Consider the following 19,549-nt stretch of genomic DNA (forward strand, 5'->3'; position numbering starts at 1 on the left):
CCTAATGAGGGCGGGGCATTGATCATATCTAACAATACACCCTTGATGTGCTAATTGATGAGGAGGCCAATGCCAATATCTTAACACATGAACACTGGACCGCCATGGGTCAATCCCAATTGCAACTAACCAATGTGAAACTAAACCCATTTGGGAGGCAATCCTACCCACTCTTGGCGAAATGCAAGTTGATGGTTTCCATTGAGACTCTGAGTCTACCCCTCGTTTTCTATGTGCTACCCAACAAGCAAAGTGCTGGTAAGGAGACACTACTAGGATGGGGGTTCAAAAAACAAGATTGTAATGTGGACTACAACTCGCAGTGCATCCACCTTGCCATCAGGCATGTCAGAATAGTAATGGCTTTCAAAAAGGGCACCATAATTGTTCCAAAACTTGTAGTGTCATTGGTATCTAAACCTAGTGTCCACCCTAAGGAAGGAAGTAGTACATCCCAATGTGCTCCCATGGTACCTACCTAGTCGCATCAAGGAACCACGGTCCAAACACTCAAGTGGGTTCCTAAGCATAAACCATAGTTTCACAAATGTCAAACATTGGGAATGCATAGTTTCCATGCCTCATGCTCTAGGCTACCTAAACAATGGAGTTTGAGCTCCTATAGTGCACATTTGACCAAGTAGCATTGGGTTCCAAAAGCCCTACTCAAGCCCAAGGATACTATGAGGGTAACACCTCACCATGGTTACCTAAACTCTCAAATGTTATGTCTAATCCTCAATCTCAGGCCCTATAAACCAAGCTCCAACAACATCAACTGAAACAGGGGAGGAGAAGAACTAAAAGGGAGGGTGCTCAATCCTTGAGTGCTCAAATAGTCTATTGACCCAAAGCTCAACCAAGATTCCACGAGCAACCACTCATTAGCAAGCCCTCGTTTTTTAGAAATCTAAGATGATCGCCACCACAAGACTCGACGACAAAGCATCAATTGAACTTCAAACCTCACAATCCAAGCCTACCACACCCACTGAGAATCTTCAAGTGGAAGCACGATGTATTAACCTTTCATGTTCAACTAAACCCAAGCCGCTAGTACACCTTAAGCCACCGCAACCATGACATTCCATTCTTGAATTGGCATCCAATATGGCCATGGACACAAGGGATGACTTGGCTACGTCTATTCGATGACTCGATTCAACTTTCACATTGTTTGCTAGAAGTTATGAATGTTTAGACCTAGGTCTACTTGATGAACCTATAGCAAACAAGATACGTTCCTTACCGTGTTCTTGGAAATAATACACATTCATCTTTATTAAGACTTTCATTATTGCAAACAAGATGATTGGCAATGAAATCTCATGACAAAAGGCCGTAAGCCAATGCTTGATCATATCTTATTAAAAAAAGTGAAATTCTCATGCCACCACAGGAACTTTCTGAACTCCAATGACTCATTGAAACCAAGTCCAATTTCTTATGTAAGTGGTATAATTTGCACCTTTCATGGGCTCAAGAGGGATACCAAATCATAACCAACACGGAGCAATGATGTGCCATCAAGACTTTTGAGTATTACCTGACCTATGTGGCCCCCACCTTGTTTAGAATGTTGGCTATAACTAGGTGCCGGCCATTAGAAGACAATGTCATGCTTTACCCATACTTGGATAAGATTCTGACAGAGGAGGAACTCCACATTGCAAGTCGGTTCAACTTAGATGACCTCTTGACTAATGTATTGACTTACATCACACAAGTAGGCATGTGCCAACAAGATTTGGATTGTTATGCAACTCTTGAATATAACCCCAAGTTTTACGACTGGTTCTTGAGAATGTAAGGCACACCACAAACGCACTAAATGCCCATACACCTTGATTTCCACAATTCTAAGAAGGATTTTCATCCTTTCCAAGGGGGAAAGGGAGTAGTAAATGAAAACTAAAAATAGGAATTGAATTCTAAAAGAAAAGAATAAATGTGTGGATTTATTGGTATGATATTTTTTATTTTGTGGGTTATATTCCTCATTGTATGAGAATTCTTATTTTCGAACATTGATCTTTGTAGTCATCTTACTTTTTGTCCAAGAGACGCCCTTTAAAGAAAACTAAATGTGGGATATTGTGTGGTGACAATAATCTAAATGACAAGACAACATGATAAAGCCAACAAGCTCCCCTTCTTGGAGGAGGAACATAGAAGATATGGATTAGCCATGGAGATCCATGCATTCAACCAATTAAAATATTGCATTATCCACAATCTGGAAGGAATGGTGACATCCGAAGAGGCGATGTCACATATGATAAAGTGATGTAACCTTACCACAAGTACTTGGAAAAGGTGGGACAAGACATAGACCATAGTAAATGTACAAAATTCCTAAAGACTTTTGATGTCCAAAGGAACATTGGCATGGTAACTATTAGGCGAGATGAGGCCTCTAGAAGTGTGGAGGTTGCCCTTAGTCCGGAGATCGTAGAGAAGGCAATGGGGCTAGGAGAGAAGCCGGAGAAGAGGCCCAAGAGGGATGTGTACAGAATGCTAGGGATGGAAAAAAGAAAGGTTTACAACAATGATGGAATCGGCGTAGTTGATATTCCAGACCCTACCATTCGGTTGCATGCTAAAATGGTTCATACACTTTTTCCAAGCCAGAGATACAAAGCCCTTATGAATAGAATTGGTGTACCCTTTGCTGGAAAGCCTTGCAACCAATGCCTTGGACGAGGTGAATTGGATGTAGTGAGACCAGGAACTTGAAGATAAGAGGATAATGTGCACAATAAGAGATAGAGGTAGAGATAATATAGAGAAGGTAGTGAACTGTAGTTGGACATTTCATTGCTAGTGGTTATATATATACAAGGTACATTAAATGAGGTAGGTGAGCTTTATCTCTAAATATCTGAGATATTTACAAGGTGGATATCTATGAGATCCTTTTGTCCACATATTGACTTGTCCTTATCTTATCCAAACTTTTATATTTATCCACAACTTTATCTTAACATCCCCCCTCAAAAGGATTCCATAGGTATCTGTAGAGAAAATAAAAGATTACATTGAATTCATCAATTCAGTTGAATGTTTTCCCCTCCTAATCAGATCATCAAAGGATTTGCATGGCAATTGTGTGCTTCAAGTGAGGAACTGATTTGGTGAGGAAATCAGCAGCATGATCACATGATGGTACATATGGAAGGATGATATGGGAACTTTCAACTAATTCACGTACAAAATGATATCTCATATCAATATGGCAGAGTTTAATTATTAATTTTGGTCCTTGAATGACAGAGATTGATGCTTTATTGTCAATGAAGATTGGAATTTGCTGAGGATGATACCCAAAGCTGATGTCTTCCCCCCAGAGTTTCTTTAGATAAATTATTTCCTGGGCGGCCATGCTGCATGCCACATATTTGGCTTTAGTAGTAGAAAGTGCAATGGAGTGTTGCTATTTGGTACTCCAAGAGATGGGACCTCCTGCTAAAGTAATGATAAAACCAATGAGAGATCTTCTGGTAGCAAGATCACCACCCCAATCTCCATCCAAATAGGCTCGTAAGAGAAAATCATTGATATCTTTTGTAAAAAAAATTCCCACATTTGATGTTGCTTTTAGATATCGCAAGACATGTTTGAGCTGCTTCCAATGTTAATAAGTGGGTTGATGCATGGCCTTGGAGAGAATGTGTCCTGCATAAGATAAATCTAGATAGGTACAAGTAATTAGGTATCGAAGATATCCAAGTGCTTCCATATAAGGAATAGTCTCCATTTCACAAGCTTGATCAGTTGAAAGAGAATGGGATAAGGATGGATTCAATTGGAGATTTTGGGTAAGTGGAGTGTTAACCCTCAAACGAACAAGGTGGAAAAGCAGGAAAATCTAAAGTAGAAGACAAGGCCAAGGCAAAAGGGAAATAGAAGACAAAGGTGTGCCAAGAAGAATACGGAAACGTAAGAAATGCAAAAAAGTCCTAATGCAATGAGAAAAGTGCACGAGAAAGAGTGCAAGTCAATACTTTTTAAAAAAGACGCAGGGTGCACCATGATTTATTTTAAGAGTGCCGAGCTCTCACCCGCCATGAAATTTGTAAAGGAAGATGGGCGGTAGGAAGGAAGCTAAGAAGATAGGAGGACAATGGTAAAAAGGGCCTAGGCCATGGCCGGACATGTAAAAAAGGGGATAAGGGGATGACCGCCCAAAAGGGATTTAGGGTTTTGTATATAAAGTTGAAAAGTGAATGAGAAGCTCATTCTTGTGTGTGGCTAAAAGTGGCTCTTCTCTTCTTCTTCTTCTTCTTCTTCTTCTTCTTCTTCTTCTTCTTGCTTACTTGAGCTTGTGCTTGAGAGAGGGAGTGTGAGAGTGTGACGGAGTGAGTGTGTGAGGGTGAGGGACTGGGGAGGAGAAGCTCTCTATCTTCTCCTCTCTTCTTCTCTTCTCTTCTCTTCTCTTCTCTTCTCTTGCTTGCGGCAATGGAGCTTGGAGCGCGGAGCTTGAGGATGGAGCTTTGTTGAAGCTTGCACTTGGATCGTGGAACTACCGGAGTGCTCGGGAGAGGAGGTAACTCGATCGGGTATGGAGGTAAGCTCACTACACCCGTAGAGATAGATAGCACATCGGCTATGTGAGAGGTAGCCATTAGTGCTCAGCTTGGAACACTTGAAGCAATAAGCGGTCCGTGGATCTTGGTGTTGAGCAAGAGCTCCCACATTTTGGTTGCATTGTCGAGACCAACGGATTCAAGCCTTGAGCACTTGCGCACTTTGAATCGAGCATTGAAGTAGGGTTTTTTCCGAACCGGTGCTTGAGGTAGATAGGTAGGAAGTGAGGGAGTTTGAAGAGGTATTCAATCTCCTTACCAAGTATGTTTTTGGTTTTTGGACTTGGAAAATCTTATTGGAGTAGTGTAGGTATATCCCTTATGATTTTCCCTTGCATTTAGGAAGGATAGAAGCAAAACATGCGGGCACGCAGTAGGGTTTTCTGTTGCTGTAAAACAAGTTGAAATAGGAAAAAGAAGGGCAAAAAATAAAATTTTGGGTTAAATATTGGTAAGGGGAGAAATACTAAGGTGAGTACAAGCCTGGGCAGGGTGATAAGGGGCTAGAAGTAGCAAGGAAGACCACATTTTACATTGCAAGGTTTCAGGAGAGGTGGAGAGAGGGAGAAAGAGCTTCATTGCGTGGACCTGCTTCGATCTTGCCATCAAGGAGTTCTTTGCCCACCACAGGTAATTCCACACCTTCCCCTACATTAGTAGCTCGGATCTAGAGGTGCTCAACCAGTAAGAAGGCCTTGATCACTCGGTGTGACAAATTCTTTGAAGTGCGGCGAAAAGACACATCGTGCTCGGCCTGTCCGAGTAACGAGGATTCTAGGTCGAGTCTTAGAATCATCCCGATGACTTGTATTCGGCCATCAGACCATTCAATCCACTTGGCCACTCGGCCCTTGGCTCACTCAGACATTAAGCTCTCGGCCAATCCCACTCGGACAAGTTACCAATCGGCCTTGGCCAAATCAACCATTCCGCCCATTGTACTTGGACGCCCTTCGCTCGGCCCATTCGAATTAAGCATTTGGATCAACTTGATATTCATCCCTCAACTCACTAATCGACTTGGCCCAACCCCAACCGACTCAAACGCCTACCACTCGGCCCCTGCAAATCGGACCTATTGGGCCAAATATGGATTTTTTCAGATATTTGACCCATAGACCCCGAAACCGACATAGAGACCATATAGACCCAAAAGCACATCATAGACCTATCACTAGACTGAAATCTAGAGCAAGTAGTTCAAAACTTGGCTACAAACGGTCCTTCAAATCACACATGGTGTTTACCGTAACAGCCCTACGGGCCGAGGGGACTGTCCCCCCCCCCCCCCCCCCCCCGGGACCCCCGCAGAGGGGACTTTGCCCCCTTTGCACCTCCCCCAAGTAGGTTGGAGAGAAAATGCGTACCGTGATAGGTCCTCCAAATTAGATCCTATTATACTAATGGCTCTACACAAGCATGGATTCTATACCCAAACCAAGACAAACAGAGACCCTAGAACCTTAATGGTCCAATCTAGCCTACAAGGGCAAAAAGGCCATACCACAAAAACATGTCTAGATTGCAGTCGGACTGCATCTAGTCAAAGCGAAATGCAACAACCTCAAGCTACAATTGCGAGGATGACTAGACATGAGAGTCTTCAATATGGATGCACCTTGAATGGCACTGCACAGACGACCCAAGATATTAGTAGAGAAACCAAATCTAGCCGTGTAGTTGGGGACTCAAGGGCATGCATCAGGAGGCTTAAATTTACAAGCCAAGACCTAGAAGATGAAGACATTGTGCCACTTGCTTATCTTAGGATCAAACTCACCGCAAAAAGAGAGCACACTGTCGATGCCCTCATTGATGAAGTAGCTAATTTTAATATCTTAACCTATGACGCATGGACCCTACTAGGCCAATCAGAGCTCACACCAACTAATGCAACTCCTAGTCCTTATGGGTGACACTCACAAGCACTTATAGGGAAGTTCAAAATCCTTATAACTATTGAAATGGAAAGCTTGCCTATCCTCTTCCATGTTCCTCCAAATGGTGCTAATTGTGGAAAAGAAACCCTCCTAGGAAGATCCTTCAAAAGGGTGACAAAGTGTGAGGCTGATTATGTAGCACAGAGGATACACTTGACACTACCGGGTGTGAGGATAGTCACAACCTTTAGCAAGGGTGACCTCATCGAACCTCGAGGGAAAGGCAAGGAAGGTGCTGACATAATAGGCAAGCCTAGTAACGAGAGCAAGGAACTATTGAAAGAGTTGATACAAGCACAGGTTGAACAATGAGAACTAGTGAGTGAGACCATGCTTGAAACAAGAAGGTTAGGAGACAATGCCAAGGATAGGCTTTGGACTTAAAAATATCGTAGAAGACCACAAAAGAAGCCCAAGCCTCATAGACAAAGGTATCGATGGAGAGCTAGCACAACGGCGTGATGGATATCCAAAGCATTGCTACATGCTCAAGGATATTACGTAGGTAACCAATGGATTTGGGTGCCAAAACCCTTGGCTAAACAACCTTTGTCAGCTGAAGGCCAGATCGTATCAAGAGCGAAGAAGCGCAGGAGGAAATCTAAATGAAAAACCAAGTCTCAAGTCAAAAACATTGGAGTGACCGTGCCCCTCACGATCGAAATCAAGAAACCAAATAGGACTAATCGAAGGGTAGATCCTCAGCCTAGAATGCTTGACAAGCAGATATCACATGTAATCATTGAGGGTACGCAAAAGTCACTAGTGCGCAAGGAGTCTTTGATTTCCCAAGTGGATAACAAGCATCGTAGGCACAACATTGCTCATGGCAAGGTTGAATGCTTAACAAAGCAAATGGCAGAATCATCTAACAATCACGAGCAAATCTCCCAACCAGTGTCAAAGCCACTTAAGAGTCCCAAGTCTCCTACACCCTCTTTCCCTAAACAGACACAGGGAGCACAACAGCAATCGTCAAGTGCAGCTGCTCAATCCCAATCTCTATCTCCATCTAAGCTTTCAAATGTTCAAGAGGTGGGACATGACACCACCTGTAGCTCTTGGCCTAAGGATATGCCTCTGCAATCTATTGTAACTAGATCAAATAAGGCTCAATCTGCACAAGTGAATGCTCAAAGGGTAACAAAAGACACAACCACTTCCGATCTGCCTGAGGACCTGACTCTGCAATCTACTAACAATTAGCCAGTCCACTGAACTAGCTGCTACTACTTCCAATTAGGAATCACAACAGTCACAGTCTTTGGCCGTGATGATGCCCCTTATGAAACGTGTCCTTAGCAATTCACCTATGGAAGAGGTGTCGCAACCAACATCCTTGACACCTCCAGCACTTCCAAAGCACCTAAAGCCTAGGCTTGAGGAGAAACCCCTCGAAGGTGTGGCCAAGGAGATGGCACATCTGACCAATCAACCTAGCAAGGCTGTTCAGCACATTGCAGCTAAGTCCCGTGAGAGAACACTAGAGAAAGAGAGTGCTAAGGCCCAGCCAAGCACATCAATGAATGACCTAGTTCAAGATCCCAAGTCTTCAAGGGATACATCTCGATTTCCTAAGAAAAAGAAGAGAAAAGAATGAAAACAACAACGGCAATTGCAAGTGGTTGTAGACCCCAGAGATTGAGACCAAGAATGCTGAAGAGCTGAGGAATAAAGCATCAAATCCACCCATGAATGAACCCATTGCTATCTCTCCTAGTAGCGGTGAAACCTCAGATGCATCCATGTGCTCTGAAAAATCAAAGCAACCATTACCATCAACAATTGCTTACAACACTCAATCCACCGATAATAGAACTCGCATTGACCAATCAAGAGTGGATACAACACTGTCACAATAGGGTGACAAGACTATACTAGTCACATCCAAGGAGAACCATGACACAATAGCAGCAAGGCCTCATGAGAAACATGGAAACCCCAAGAGCATAAGCAATCCTAGCATTGACCAATCTTTCTCATCTAGGCCTGAGCCCCTAGCTATGCTAAAGCCTAGGGAAACTCCTAGAACCTTGCATGAGATAGCAACCAAGCAAGCCCTCATTGAACATAGAAGTGTCGCAGAATGCTTAACTGAGTTGGATGCTTAACTCAAGGTATTCGCACGTGTTTGCATCCTTGCAGACATGGGTGCATTTCCTAGGGGGCAGCTGAAAGAATACTTGCCATTTCCCCTATCCCAGGAAGAGCAAAAACATCTTGACGAGCACTATGACAGGCTCCTGCATGAACACATGTGACTCATCTCTGACGAGGAAGCTGATGAACTACTCTTAACTGTGATATTCAATGATGTGCTCTACCAACCAAATCTCTTAGAGATAGAGCAACTAAAGTGACAATCAGAGTGTCGAAGTCAAATTGAAAACCATTGGTTTGAAAACAACATTACAATGGCCGAACTAGGAGCCCAGATTATGACAGCCTCAGAGGAGCAATTGGCCAAATGGCGATCTCGAAGAGACGCAAACTATGTGGTGCCAACTTCCTTTCGAGTGCTGACTCCCATTTGGGGTACAGACTTAGCTAGAACTAGCCAAGAGAACTCTTTGGCTGATAAGGTTCTCACTGAGGAGGAGTTACATGTTGCCAGTAGACTCGGACAAGGTACCATGCTACTCGATGTTGCAAAATATCTATTGTTATTGAGTATGCTGCCACGAGTATTGGATGCATGTGCCACACTCCCCAGTACAATCCTGAGTTCTACAATTGGTTTTTATCCTCACGAAGTGACATGGATTCGTAAATATGTACATAAATAAACAATGAGTTTTATGACCCTGTATAGATAATATCAACACACACAAGCAATGATAGTCAAGCGCAGGGAGGAGAGTTGGGTTTGACAGGTTGAGCTCCTCATGTCCTCCTCTCACCACACATCTAGAAGTCATGTGACCATTCCCACCTTTAGGTGGAGGGCATGCAACCATCATTACCGCCATAGGAAGCCATGACCAACATCTTTGACGGCGTAGATGGGGCGACATCCGCTTCTATATACCTTTCCCCTGTTCGGTCTATCCTTCCGGGGACGAGCCCTGCTCCACTCCATCACAACCAATCCACACAACTTAGCATAAGCCAAGACCTGCTAATGGCTGGAATACACCCCGCACTCAAAGCAGGACGAATATCATCACGGGGGCCACCCCTCTACAACAAACACTGCATACCTCACCTCACCCCTCCTCCTCATATGCGCTTGATAATCCACTATTTAATCCTTTTCATACAAATAATTCTATCATGCCTCAAAACCTAACCTTGGTTCACATTTTGCAGATTTTCCCACAGTAGTCGTCATGGAGCACACAATGCAATTGGCATGCAAGGAAGCTCGCCTTCATAGAAGGGAGCATAAGGCACAAGCGCCTCCACCAGAGCGATATGTGCCTATCCTTAAGAGCTACGCACCAAAAAGAGGCCCTAAGCGACATCGCCCCGGACACAAGCCAAAAACTTCCCATGCAAGGAAAACAAAGGCTCAAGGGAATGCCCGGGGAGTGGCAATCCCGGCCGTGTAGGCCCTCACTAGACGCTCAGGCATGAGGTGCTTGAAAGAGGAGAAAGCAACTAGAAACAAGAGGGAATTTGATGAATTGTTTAAAAACATTCTTGAAACAGCTGCGGCGAGGGACTACACCATACGGGTCCTGGTCGATATCTTCCCTATCCGACCTGATAGGAGTCCCGCACCAGCACAGCCCCAGTCACCTGACCACCCAAATTCACCCCGCCTCATACAAATAGAATAGGGTCTATGTTGTATAAGTTGCTCGCTAAATGCCATTTTGTCATAACTTTTTGTCCTTAAGTAGTTAAAGGGGCAAGCTCCCCAACTGTACAAACCTCCCTTACTGACTACTAATACATGTCATGTCTTTAACAAGCACCAATGATATGCATCGCAATCAACACCATAGGATTTAGATAAAGTAATATCTTCTTGCATTGCATTTGTTCATTATAATTTATGCATGTGACCTGCATATACTCTCACGAAGTGTCAAGTGGATGCAAGATGACACAGATCTTTGTACGAACATGTTCAATGCCCAAGTCACCGCAAGACCACCAACCTCACAAAGAGCTATGACAAAGCCACACCACTGAAATCAAAAATCACCCTTGTTGATCACCCACATCGCGTGGCCCAAAGCATGATCAGTGGTGACCACTTTCTCTTTCTGGGTCAATCTCTACACCTGGCACTCATGGAAGTTGTTACCTCAATTGTACCAACATCGCACGTTACAAAGAGGTTTTGCAAAATCTCCAGTGTATCTCCCCATCTTAACAATTGTTCCTCTAGCAACAAGGCTGGGATACAATCATCACTGTAATATCCAGTTTCGCAGCCTTTGAATCTTGACATTTCCCAATCCAATTGAAAGGCTGATAGCCTCAACGTATTGCAATGGTTGTACTCATGTATTCTTTTATATAAAAAAAAGTGGAAAAGAAAAGAAATGAAGAAAAAGAAAAAGAAAACGAAAAGAAAAGAAAAGAAAAGAAAAAAGCACTCACAATCATAGCGCGCACCTAGGGGTCCTCAAATTAGGTAAGCCCAGTGACCTTGGTCAGCTGGCTCCGTCCCTAGTCCCCTAGCCCTCTACACATCCCCCACAATTGTTCAGGGCACATCAAGGGTAGGACATGCCTAGGGATCTTGTCTTGCCTATGGTTAGACATGTCACCCTGACCCAGTTGCACGATTCCTTTTTGCACTCCGCCTTAGTATCATTGCAATTGATCATGGTAAGCACCGCATGAATGGCCATGAAAAGTACACCGTATTCGTCGAGCAAACCCAATAGCTACCAGCTACTCTAAGTTCGGTGTCAATGTGTTCAATTATGCTACATCGTGCTGTCACAAGGCAAAGGATGTCTCATACACCTTCATGTGTACTTCTCCTCAACATGGAAAACTTTGCTTTATCCACACTTTGTTATGAGGAACCAAACCCGCGGTCTTCTAATTACGTAATATCTAAGTATGCATGAGCACTCACATCATATCTGCACCAAAATATATACACATTTTGGGTCCTCAAGTGCAGGAAAATACTCTCAGCTTGCTTAGAGTTTGCCCTATCTCCCAAACTAATCAAACTACGTCTAGTGCACGATAAGAAGACTAGCACTACCCCTAGGGAGAGACCACATATGAGAGGTTTTCAATTGCAGGTATTGAAGACTCCAATGAAAGTGTCATTCGCCCTTCATCAACACTCAACTCTGAATTCTTATCATTTATCATCATGCAAGCCCACTAAGAATCATCAGCCGTAGAATACCCAGAATACCAACACATGTGCCAACCCAGGAGTGCAACTCCCAACAACAACTAGCTCTATCACCAACTTCACCAACCCTACCACCAGCCGCCCATGAACCACAGGCCCCAAATGACCTTCATCTGCTCCATCACCAAAACTCCTCAATGGCAAACTGAGTTGTCCCTTCCACCCACATCTTCGGCGCATGCCAAAGCATGCTACCTACGATGGTGAGTGCCATGGGACTAGCACTTGTCTAGGAGAGGGGTAATGTTAACCCTCAAACTAACAAGGTGGAAAAGCCAGAAAATCTAAAGTAGAAGACAAGGACAAGGCAAAAGTGAAACAAAAGACCAAGGCGCGCCAAGAAGAATGTGGAAACATAAGAAGTGCAAAAAAGTCCTAAAGCAAGGAGAAAGGTACACGAGAAAGAGTTCAAGTCAATACTTTTGTGAAAAAGGCGTAGGGCACATCATGATTTATTTTAAGAGTGCCGAGCTCTCACCCGCCATGCAATTTGTAAAGGTAGATGGGCAGTAGGAAGGAAGCTAGGAAGATAGGAGGACAATGGGAAAAAGGGCCTAGGCCACGGCCGACCATGTAAAAAAGGGGATAAGGGGATGACCGCCCAAAAGGGATTTAGGGTTTTGTATATAAAGTTGAAAAGTGAAAGAGAAGCTCATTCTTGTGTGTGGCCAAAAGTGGCTCTTCTCTTATTCTTATTCTTCTTCTTCTTCTTGCTTGCTTGAGCTTGTGCTTGAGAGAGGGAGTGTGAGAGTGTGAGGGAGTGAGTGTGTGAGGGTGAGGGACCGGGGAGGAGAAGCTCTCCATCTTCTCCTCTCTTCTTCTCTTCTCTTCTCTTCTCTTCTCTTCTCTTCTCTTCTCTTCTCTTGCTCGTGGCAATGGAGCTTGGAGCGCGGAGTTTGAGGATGGAGCTTGCTTGAAGCTTGCACTTGGATCGTGGAGCTACCGGAGTGCTCGGGAGAGGAGGTAACTCAATTGGGTATGGAGGTAAGCTCACTACACCCGTAGAGATAGATAGCGCATTGGCTATGTGAGAGGTAGCCATTAGTGCTCAGCTTGGAATGCTTGAAGCAATAAGCAGTCCATGGGTCTTGGCGGTTGAGCGAGAGCTCCCACATGGAGTGACCATGGGATTACATTTTAGCATGGAATAACAGGAGAGAATATACATAATGTAAGTATGTTGATGCATTTTGATGGATGTGGGTGACTATTCAATTTCAACGCTAAGACAGTAATGCATAGGACCATAGTCTGTTATAGCAAACTGTGAAGATATGATAGATTTGGCTTTGGACATTGCATGAGGAGTGTTGGCAAGAATAGGAATGTCATCAACATAGAGACCTAAGATAATGATTGTGTTGCCCTGAAGAAGAGTATAAATGTTGTGATCTATTTCTAGCCACGCCGAAAGCCATGGTGTAGTAGTGAGAATGAATATGAGTGTACCACTGCCTTGGTGCATGTTTTAGGCCGTAAAGACCCTTATGCAGTAGGCAAACGTGTGCAGAAAATTTGGGATCAACAAAGTTTTGTGGTTGAGACATATAGATTTTTTCTTCTAAGTGACCATGCAAGAAGGCAGTCTTGACATCAATGAGGTGAAGGATTAATTTGAAATGAGCTGCCATGGAGAGTAATACCCATAAAGAGGACAAAGAAAGTACATGAGAGAAAGTACTTTCGTAATGGAGGCCTTCAATTTCTTCAAAACTATGAGCCACAAGTCGAGCTTTGTACTTGTCGATGGAGCCGTCTGGTTTGAGCTTTTTGCAAAGTACCCATTTGCAGCCTATGGTAGATTCTCTAGGAGGAAGGGGTACCAATTTCCAAGTGTTATTGTGAAGTAGAGCTTTGTATTCATCAAGAATTACAGCTTGCCGCTTCAATACTTTGAAGTGCTTGAGTAACAGTAGGGCAAATTGGAGCTTCGGGAATAGTGATTGGAGGTGAATCTCGAGCTTGTGGCCAAGGGCAATGTTGGCTTGAAGATGAAGATCATGTAAGTTTTTGAAGCAAGGAATTGATTGTGATTGTACCTCTTCAATGTCGAAGTCAGAATATTGAATAGAGTAATTGGCATTAATGGAGAAGCTGGAGACAAAGGTCGTAGAGCCATAACAATGAGAGCCATAGGAGAAGTATTGCTTGATGTTGAAGACATTGCGGCTATGTGAGCAGACCTTTAAGGTTTGTGCTCATTAGTCTAGGGAGCTAATTTGGGAGTAGAGGCATGGAGAGGAGTCGAACTCTCATGAGGAAATGAAGCTTGTGGAAAACTGGAAACTTGCTGATTATATAGATTTTCTCCTTCATTTTGGGATTTTTGAAATCGTGGAGATAAGGGAGGATTTGACGGAGTGTTTATTTTTTTATTGCAATTGTCAGGCTGGTATTTAAAATAGGCAACATTCGAGCTATGGTGCGCCAATTGCTGCTGTTTTGTAGCCATTGATATCACCTGTACGTGTATGTCATGGAGTGAAGCAACTGCCAATTTTGGACTGATTAAAGAGTCCATCGGCTATGTGTCATGAAGGTGCTGCATGGCGTTTAATACGCAGGCTGCTAATTGACGGCCAACGTCATTTGTATTAACAGCAGGTGCAATTATTGTCGATCGACGAGTTGGAACTATAATAGTTTTTGAAGTTTTCAGTAAGGTTTGATATTTATTAATGTTTGAAATTTTTGAATTTGAGGGTTGTTCACATCACTCTACAGCCTTGGAACCTCTAAAAGGGGATAAGGGTGAGGATAAAGGTGAAGAGTTGTTGTGGCTTAAATTAGAAGAAGAGGATTCTGTCGAAGATATGTTTGGATTTGTATGAGGCATGTCTAATGTTGGAGATTCGATGACCAGAAAAAGTGTGAGAGATGGGCATTGTGTGGTGTTGGACGGAAGAAGTTTATATTCATAAAAGATGGCACTTCGGCCATAAATAAATACTTTATCAGTTGGATCATAGAAGTGATAGGCCTTATGACCATGTGGCTCTCCATATCCTGTAAAAATTAGTTGTGTGGCTCTAGGAGAAAACTTGGATTTGTGATCTTGATTGACAAGAACTGCAGTGCAACCAAAGACTTTAAGATGTGACAAGTCAGGAGGGTGACTAAACCACAATTCGTAAGGAGTATTATTTTGTAGGGAGTTGGAATACAACCTGTTTTGAAGATATGTTGCTGTAGCAATTGCTTCCTCCCAGTAGTCTTTTCCCATACGAGCTAGTGATAGCATAGCTCTTGCAACATTGAGTAGTGTACGATTCTTTCTTTTAGCAACACCATTTTTCTATGGATGATGTGGTATGGTATGCTCACATTGAATGCCAAAGGCCTTGCAATAATCTTCGAATTCATTTGAAGTATATTCTCCTCCATTGTCAGTACGAAGAGCTTTGAGTTGTAACTCCTGCTTATTTTCAACTACTTCCTTATATTCTTGGAACTTGGACAAGACTCGTGACTTCCTCTTGAGAAAATATACAATAGTATATCTTGAATAATCATCAACAATAAGAACCATAAAGTATTTTGCTCTAGTGAGAGATACAGGATTTATTGGACCACAAATGTTAGAGTGTACTAATTGAAGTGGTTGAGTCATAATAGAGTAAGATTTGGGATAAGGAAGATTTGTGGCTTTACTGAGAGCACAAGTTGACAAAATGGAAGTTGAGAGAGAGAAGGTGGAATGCCGGGGATAAGCTTCTTGTGAATAAGTTGAGAGAGAGAAGGTGGAATGTCGGGGATAAGCTTCTTGTGAATAGGTTGTTGGAGAACATTCTGAGAGGCATGACCAAACCTAGAGTGCCATAGGAGTGCATTCTATGGTAGACTTGTGAGTGAAGTGGAGTTAGCTAAAGCATTTGAAGAAGGTTTTAGTAGTGACTACCCAAGTGTATAAAGCCCACCTACTTTGGGGCAGGTAGGTTTGAGAGAAGGTGAGAGTAGCTATAAGATGCAGTGGTCTTTGTAGAAGTGAGTAGTGAGAGAGGATTGAGAAGTGGGCTCACTGATACTTAATAGATTTTTCTTGAGATTGGGAACATAATAGACTCTATGTACCTTGATTATGTGATTGGAGGGAAGCTCCACTTGAATTGTGCCGTAGCCTTGAGCTTGTTGAATGGTATTGTCCCCCATGGCAACATGAAGTGGAGTAGAGATCTCTTTGAAGTCGACTAACCATTCCTTGTGAAAAGTCATATGATGAGTAGCTCCAGAATCTAGAAACCATGTATATTCTTCTTTGGAGTTTGATGAAGGTGTCCAAACACTTGTGGTGAGGCTGATGATTGTTTCTGGTTGTTCTTTGATGTCATAATTGCCAATGTTAACAAAGTGAGCATGACCTTTTGATTGATATTTGTTGAATCTATTTTTTTGACGACAATCCTTTTCAATATGACCTTGTCTTTTGTAAGCATTACATATGAGATGATAATGAGGGTTTCTTGTTAAGGATAGGGATTGAGAAGACTGGTATGAGTTGGGCTTATGTTGAGGATTACCAAGAATCCCTTTGAAGTTGGACCGAGAAGAAAACTTAGGCTTTTGTTGAAAATGTTGAGCTCTTTTGTGAAAATGTTTTGTGTTGTAAGCAGTTACAACTAGAGGTTGGATTCTTGATTTGAAGAAGTAGAAAGAGTATCTCTCATGACTTGCTCCTGTTTGATTCTATTAATCAGTGGTTGAAGCTTGAGTTTATCAGTGGAGGTTTGATTAGTAATAAAGGCTCTCCAAGATAGAGGCAAAGAAGAGAGTAGAAACATGGCTTGTAATTCTTCTGAGATGATGAAACCAGATATTATGGTTTCATCTAACAAAGATTGCCACTGTTCTAAGAACTTAGTGGCAGATTGATCTTCATGCATAGTTGCAGTAGATAGTTTTCTAAACATGGTCATTTGATAAACAATATCTGTGTGTTCATATGTATTGTTGAAGAATTCCCAAATACCTTTTGCAGTGGGTATTGTTCTTACTAGTTGTACTTGTCGATCTCCGCAATGCACAAGTATTTCCATTCTCGCAGCTGCATCTCTTTGCATCCAATCTTCCTTATCTGCTCCTTCTTGTTCATATGTATTGTTGAAGAATTCCCAAATACCTTTTGCAGTGGGTATTGTTCTTACTAGTTGTACTTGGTATTTCCATTCTCGCATCTACATCTCTTTGCATCCAATCTTCCTTATCTGCTCCTTCTTGTTCAAGGTAGTCTTCCTTGCCATTGATAATATTCCATAGGTTTGCTTGAGATAGGTAAAGTTCCATCCTTAGCTTCCACACTTGATAGTTTCTTCCATTGAGTTTGTCAATCTTGATGTGTCGGTTGTAGGAGGTAGTAACATTGACGAGAGCCATTGGAAGAATGAGAGTAAAGGAGGACGAGCAGTTTGTGAATTTGAGGAGAGTATGATAAGCTAGAAAGATAGGACCTAGTGCTCTGATACCATGTAGTGAAACCAAGAACTTGAAGATAAGAGGATAATGTGTACAATAAGAGATAGAGGTAGAGACAATATAGAGAACATAGTGAAATGTAGTTGGACATTTCATTGCTAGTGGTTGTATATATACAAGGTACATTAAATGAGGTAGGTGAGCTTTATCTCTAAATATCTGAGATATTTACAAGGTGGATATCTATGAGATCCTTTTGTCCACATACTGACTTGCCCTTATCTTATCCAAACTTTTATCCTTATCCACAACTTTATCTTAACATTGGAATGCCTATGTTTGGAAAACATTACAAGCCTCGGCAATTGTACTAACCACAGCCCCAAGGGTGGCAGGAGGAGAGTCCTTGATTACCATTGCAGAGTCCAAGAGGAAAAAACTTGCCTCCAATACTTCAACCATAGGCTTTGTAGGAGTGTTAATAGCTATTATCTAAGAAGCTTTAAAGGTAGCAGAGAGAGAAGTCATAGAGGAGACCTCAGATCTGTCACCAATCCATGAGGAGTATCACTCTCCCACACTAGCAAGCCCAACCATCTCTCTTTCAGTAGGAGAACATGGGGAAGAAGAAACCCATAGAGAATAGTAGAACAATGCAGAAGGAATCATTAATGAAGAGGAGAACGTCCAACCATCTCACCCGCAAGAAACCTTGAGTGAGAAGACAGTTAGTGAGCAGCAAGGCTTAGAGTTTTTAAGCCAAAAGGGAAGAAAAAAGATCACTTTCAAAATTTCCATATGAAAACTCACTCCACTACCAAGAAAAATAGAGGGTTGCAAAGGGTAGAGGAGGAGTCAAAGAGGCTAGAAGAAGAGCATAGAAAGAGGCAAGAAGAGGAGAAGAACAACTGAGGCAACATGAGGAAGAGGAGATTGCATTGGCCATTTGGAGATTAGCGAAGCAACCCTCTCGATCTCAGGAATTGGCAACAATGACAAGCCCAACAAGAGAGGATGTGCCAAGCACTAGCGCATCAACTAAAGAAGTGGGACCAAGGCCGATGGCAAAAGGTAAGGGCAATGCCCCACTCCAACCAATCCCACCAGTCCTGGCCCCACCAACAATCACCCCAACACAAGGTACTACAGAAGGGGCAATCAACGAAAGCAATATCATGGCCTAGGTACAATATCTCGTTAGTAGGGTACAAGAAATTGCACCTGCACCTAGTGAATGAGCCTCCCTTGCAGGAACAAAGAGGCCAATAGTAGCAACTAATGCAGAGTCACGCCAAGGGCCAAAGGTACCCTACTTAGAAGTGTCAACCACTTCGATGCCTTCGACCATGTGCCACAATGAAGATCAAGACGAGCTGATAAAGGAATTTTAAAGCCAACTCCACAAGGCAACAAAAGATAAAAAGGCCACTCTTGCAAAGCTTGAAAAGAAAAAGGCTACCTTCGCAGACTATAGGATGGAGCAAGCAAGAATAATTACCATCATAAATTGGAAGGTGATCACATTAAAATAGGTCTTGAAGGCAAAAGAGGGTCTAAAAGAGTTGTATGATGAAGAGAGGGAGACCTGCATCTCCTTGGAAAATATTTGTGTCTTCAAATCCCGCAAAAATAAATGTCTAGAGTTAGAGATAAAGGAGTTGAAGAGGCAAAGAGAAGAGGCTAGGAAAGAGCTACAAGAGGTAAGGAACCAAAGGGATGAGGAGAACACGAATAAACTGATGGAGCTGCACAACCAACTACAATCCGCTCTCCACGAACAAAACATATTGAAAAACTAGGTGGAATGAAAAACCCAAGAGCAAGAGCAAATGTATACATTGTGGCCAAGTGGAGCAAGAGTGGGTGATTGCCACCCTAGCCTAGTAGCAAAACCAAGGATTAGAGCAGATGAAGGAAAAAGTGGAAGAATGGGCAACCAGGATTGAAGAGAAAATAAAAAACTTAGCCTATAAGCTGCCCATTTTGAGATTGAGTGCATCTTGGCGGAAAGCAAAGTCACGGATGTTGAGACAAGAATGCTAGAGCAATAATGCATGTTCTTAAGCACGGTATTTAATGTCACACAACCATGAGAGGAAGAGATACCAGAGCAACTAAGAAGAAAACTAGAGCTAACAAGGAGGGCCCTACAACATGGACTTCATGACAAGGCACCCAAGCCTAACACCAGCTTAGGAGTAGAGGAGCAACATGCTCACTTACTCTTAACTAGTTTAACTACACAAGAACTTGCCTTGCCAGGGCTTAGGGAACCAGAG

This window comes from Lygodium microphyllum, chromosome 25 (genome assembly GCF_053477565.2).
Source record: "Lygodium microphyllum isolate KBCC chromosome 25, Lygodium_microphyllum_v1.1.10, whole genome shotgun sequence".
Taxonomy (NCBI): domain Eukaryota; kingdom Viridiplantae; phylum Streptophyta; class Polypodiopsida; order Schizaeales; family Lygodiaceae; genus Lygodium; species Lygodium microphyllum.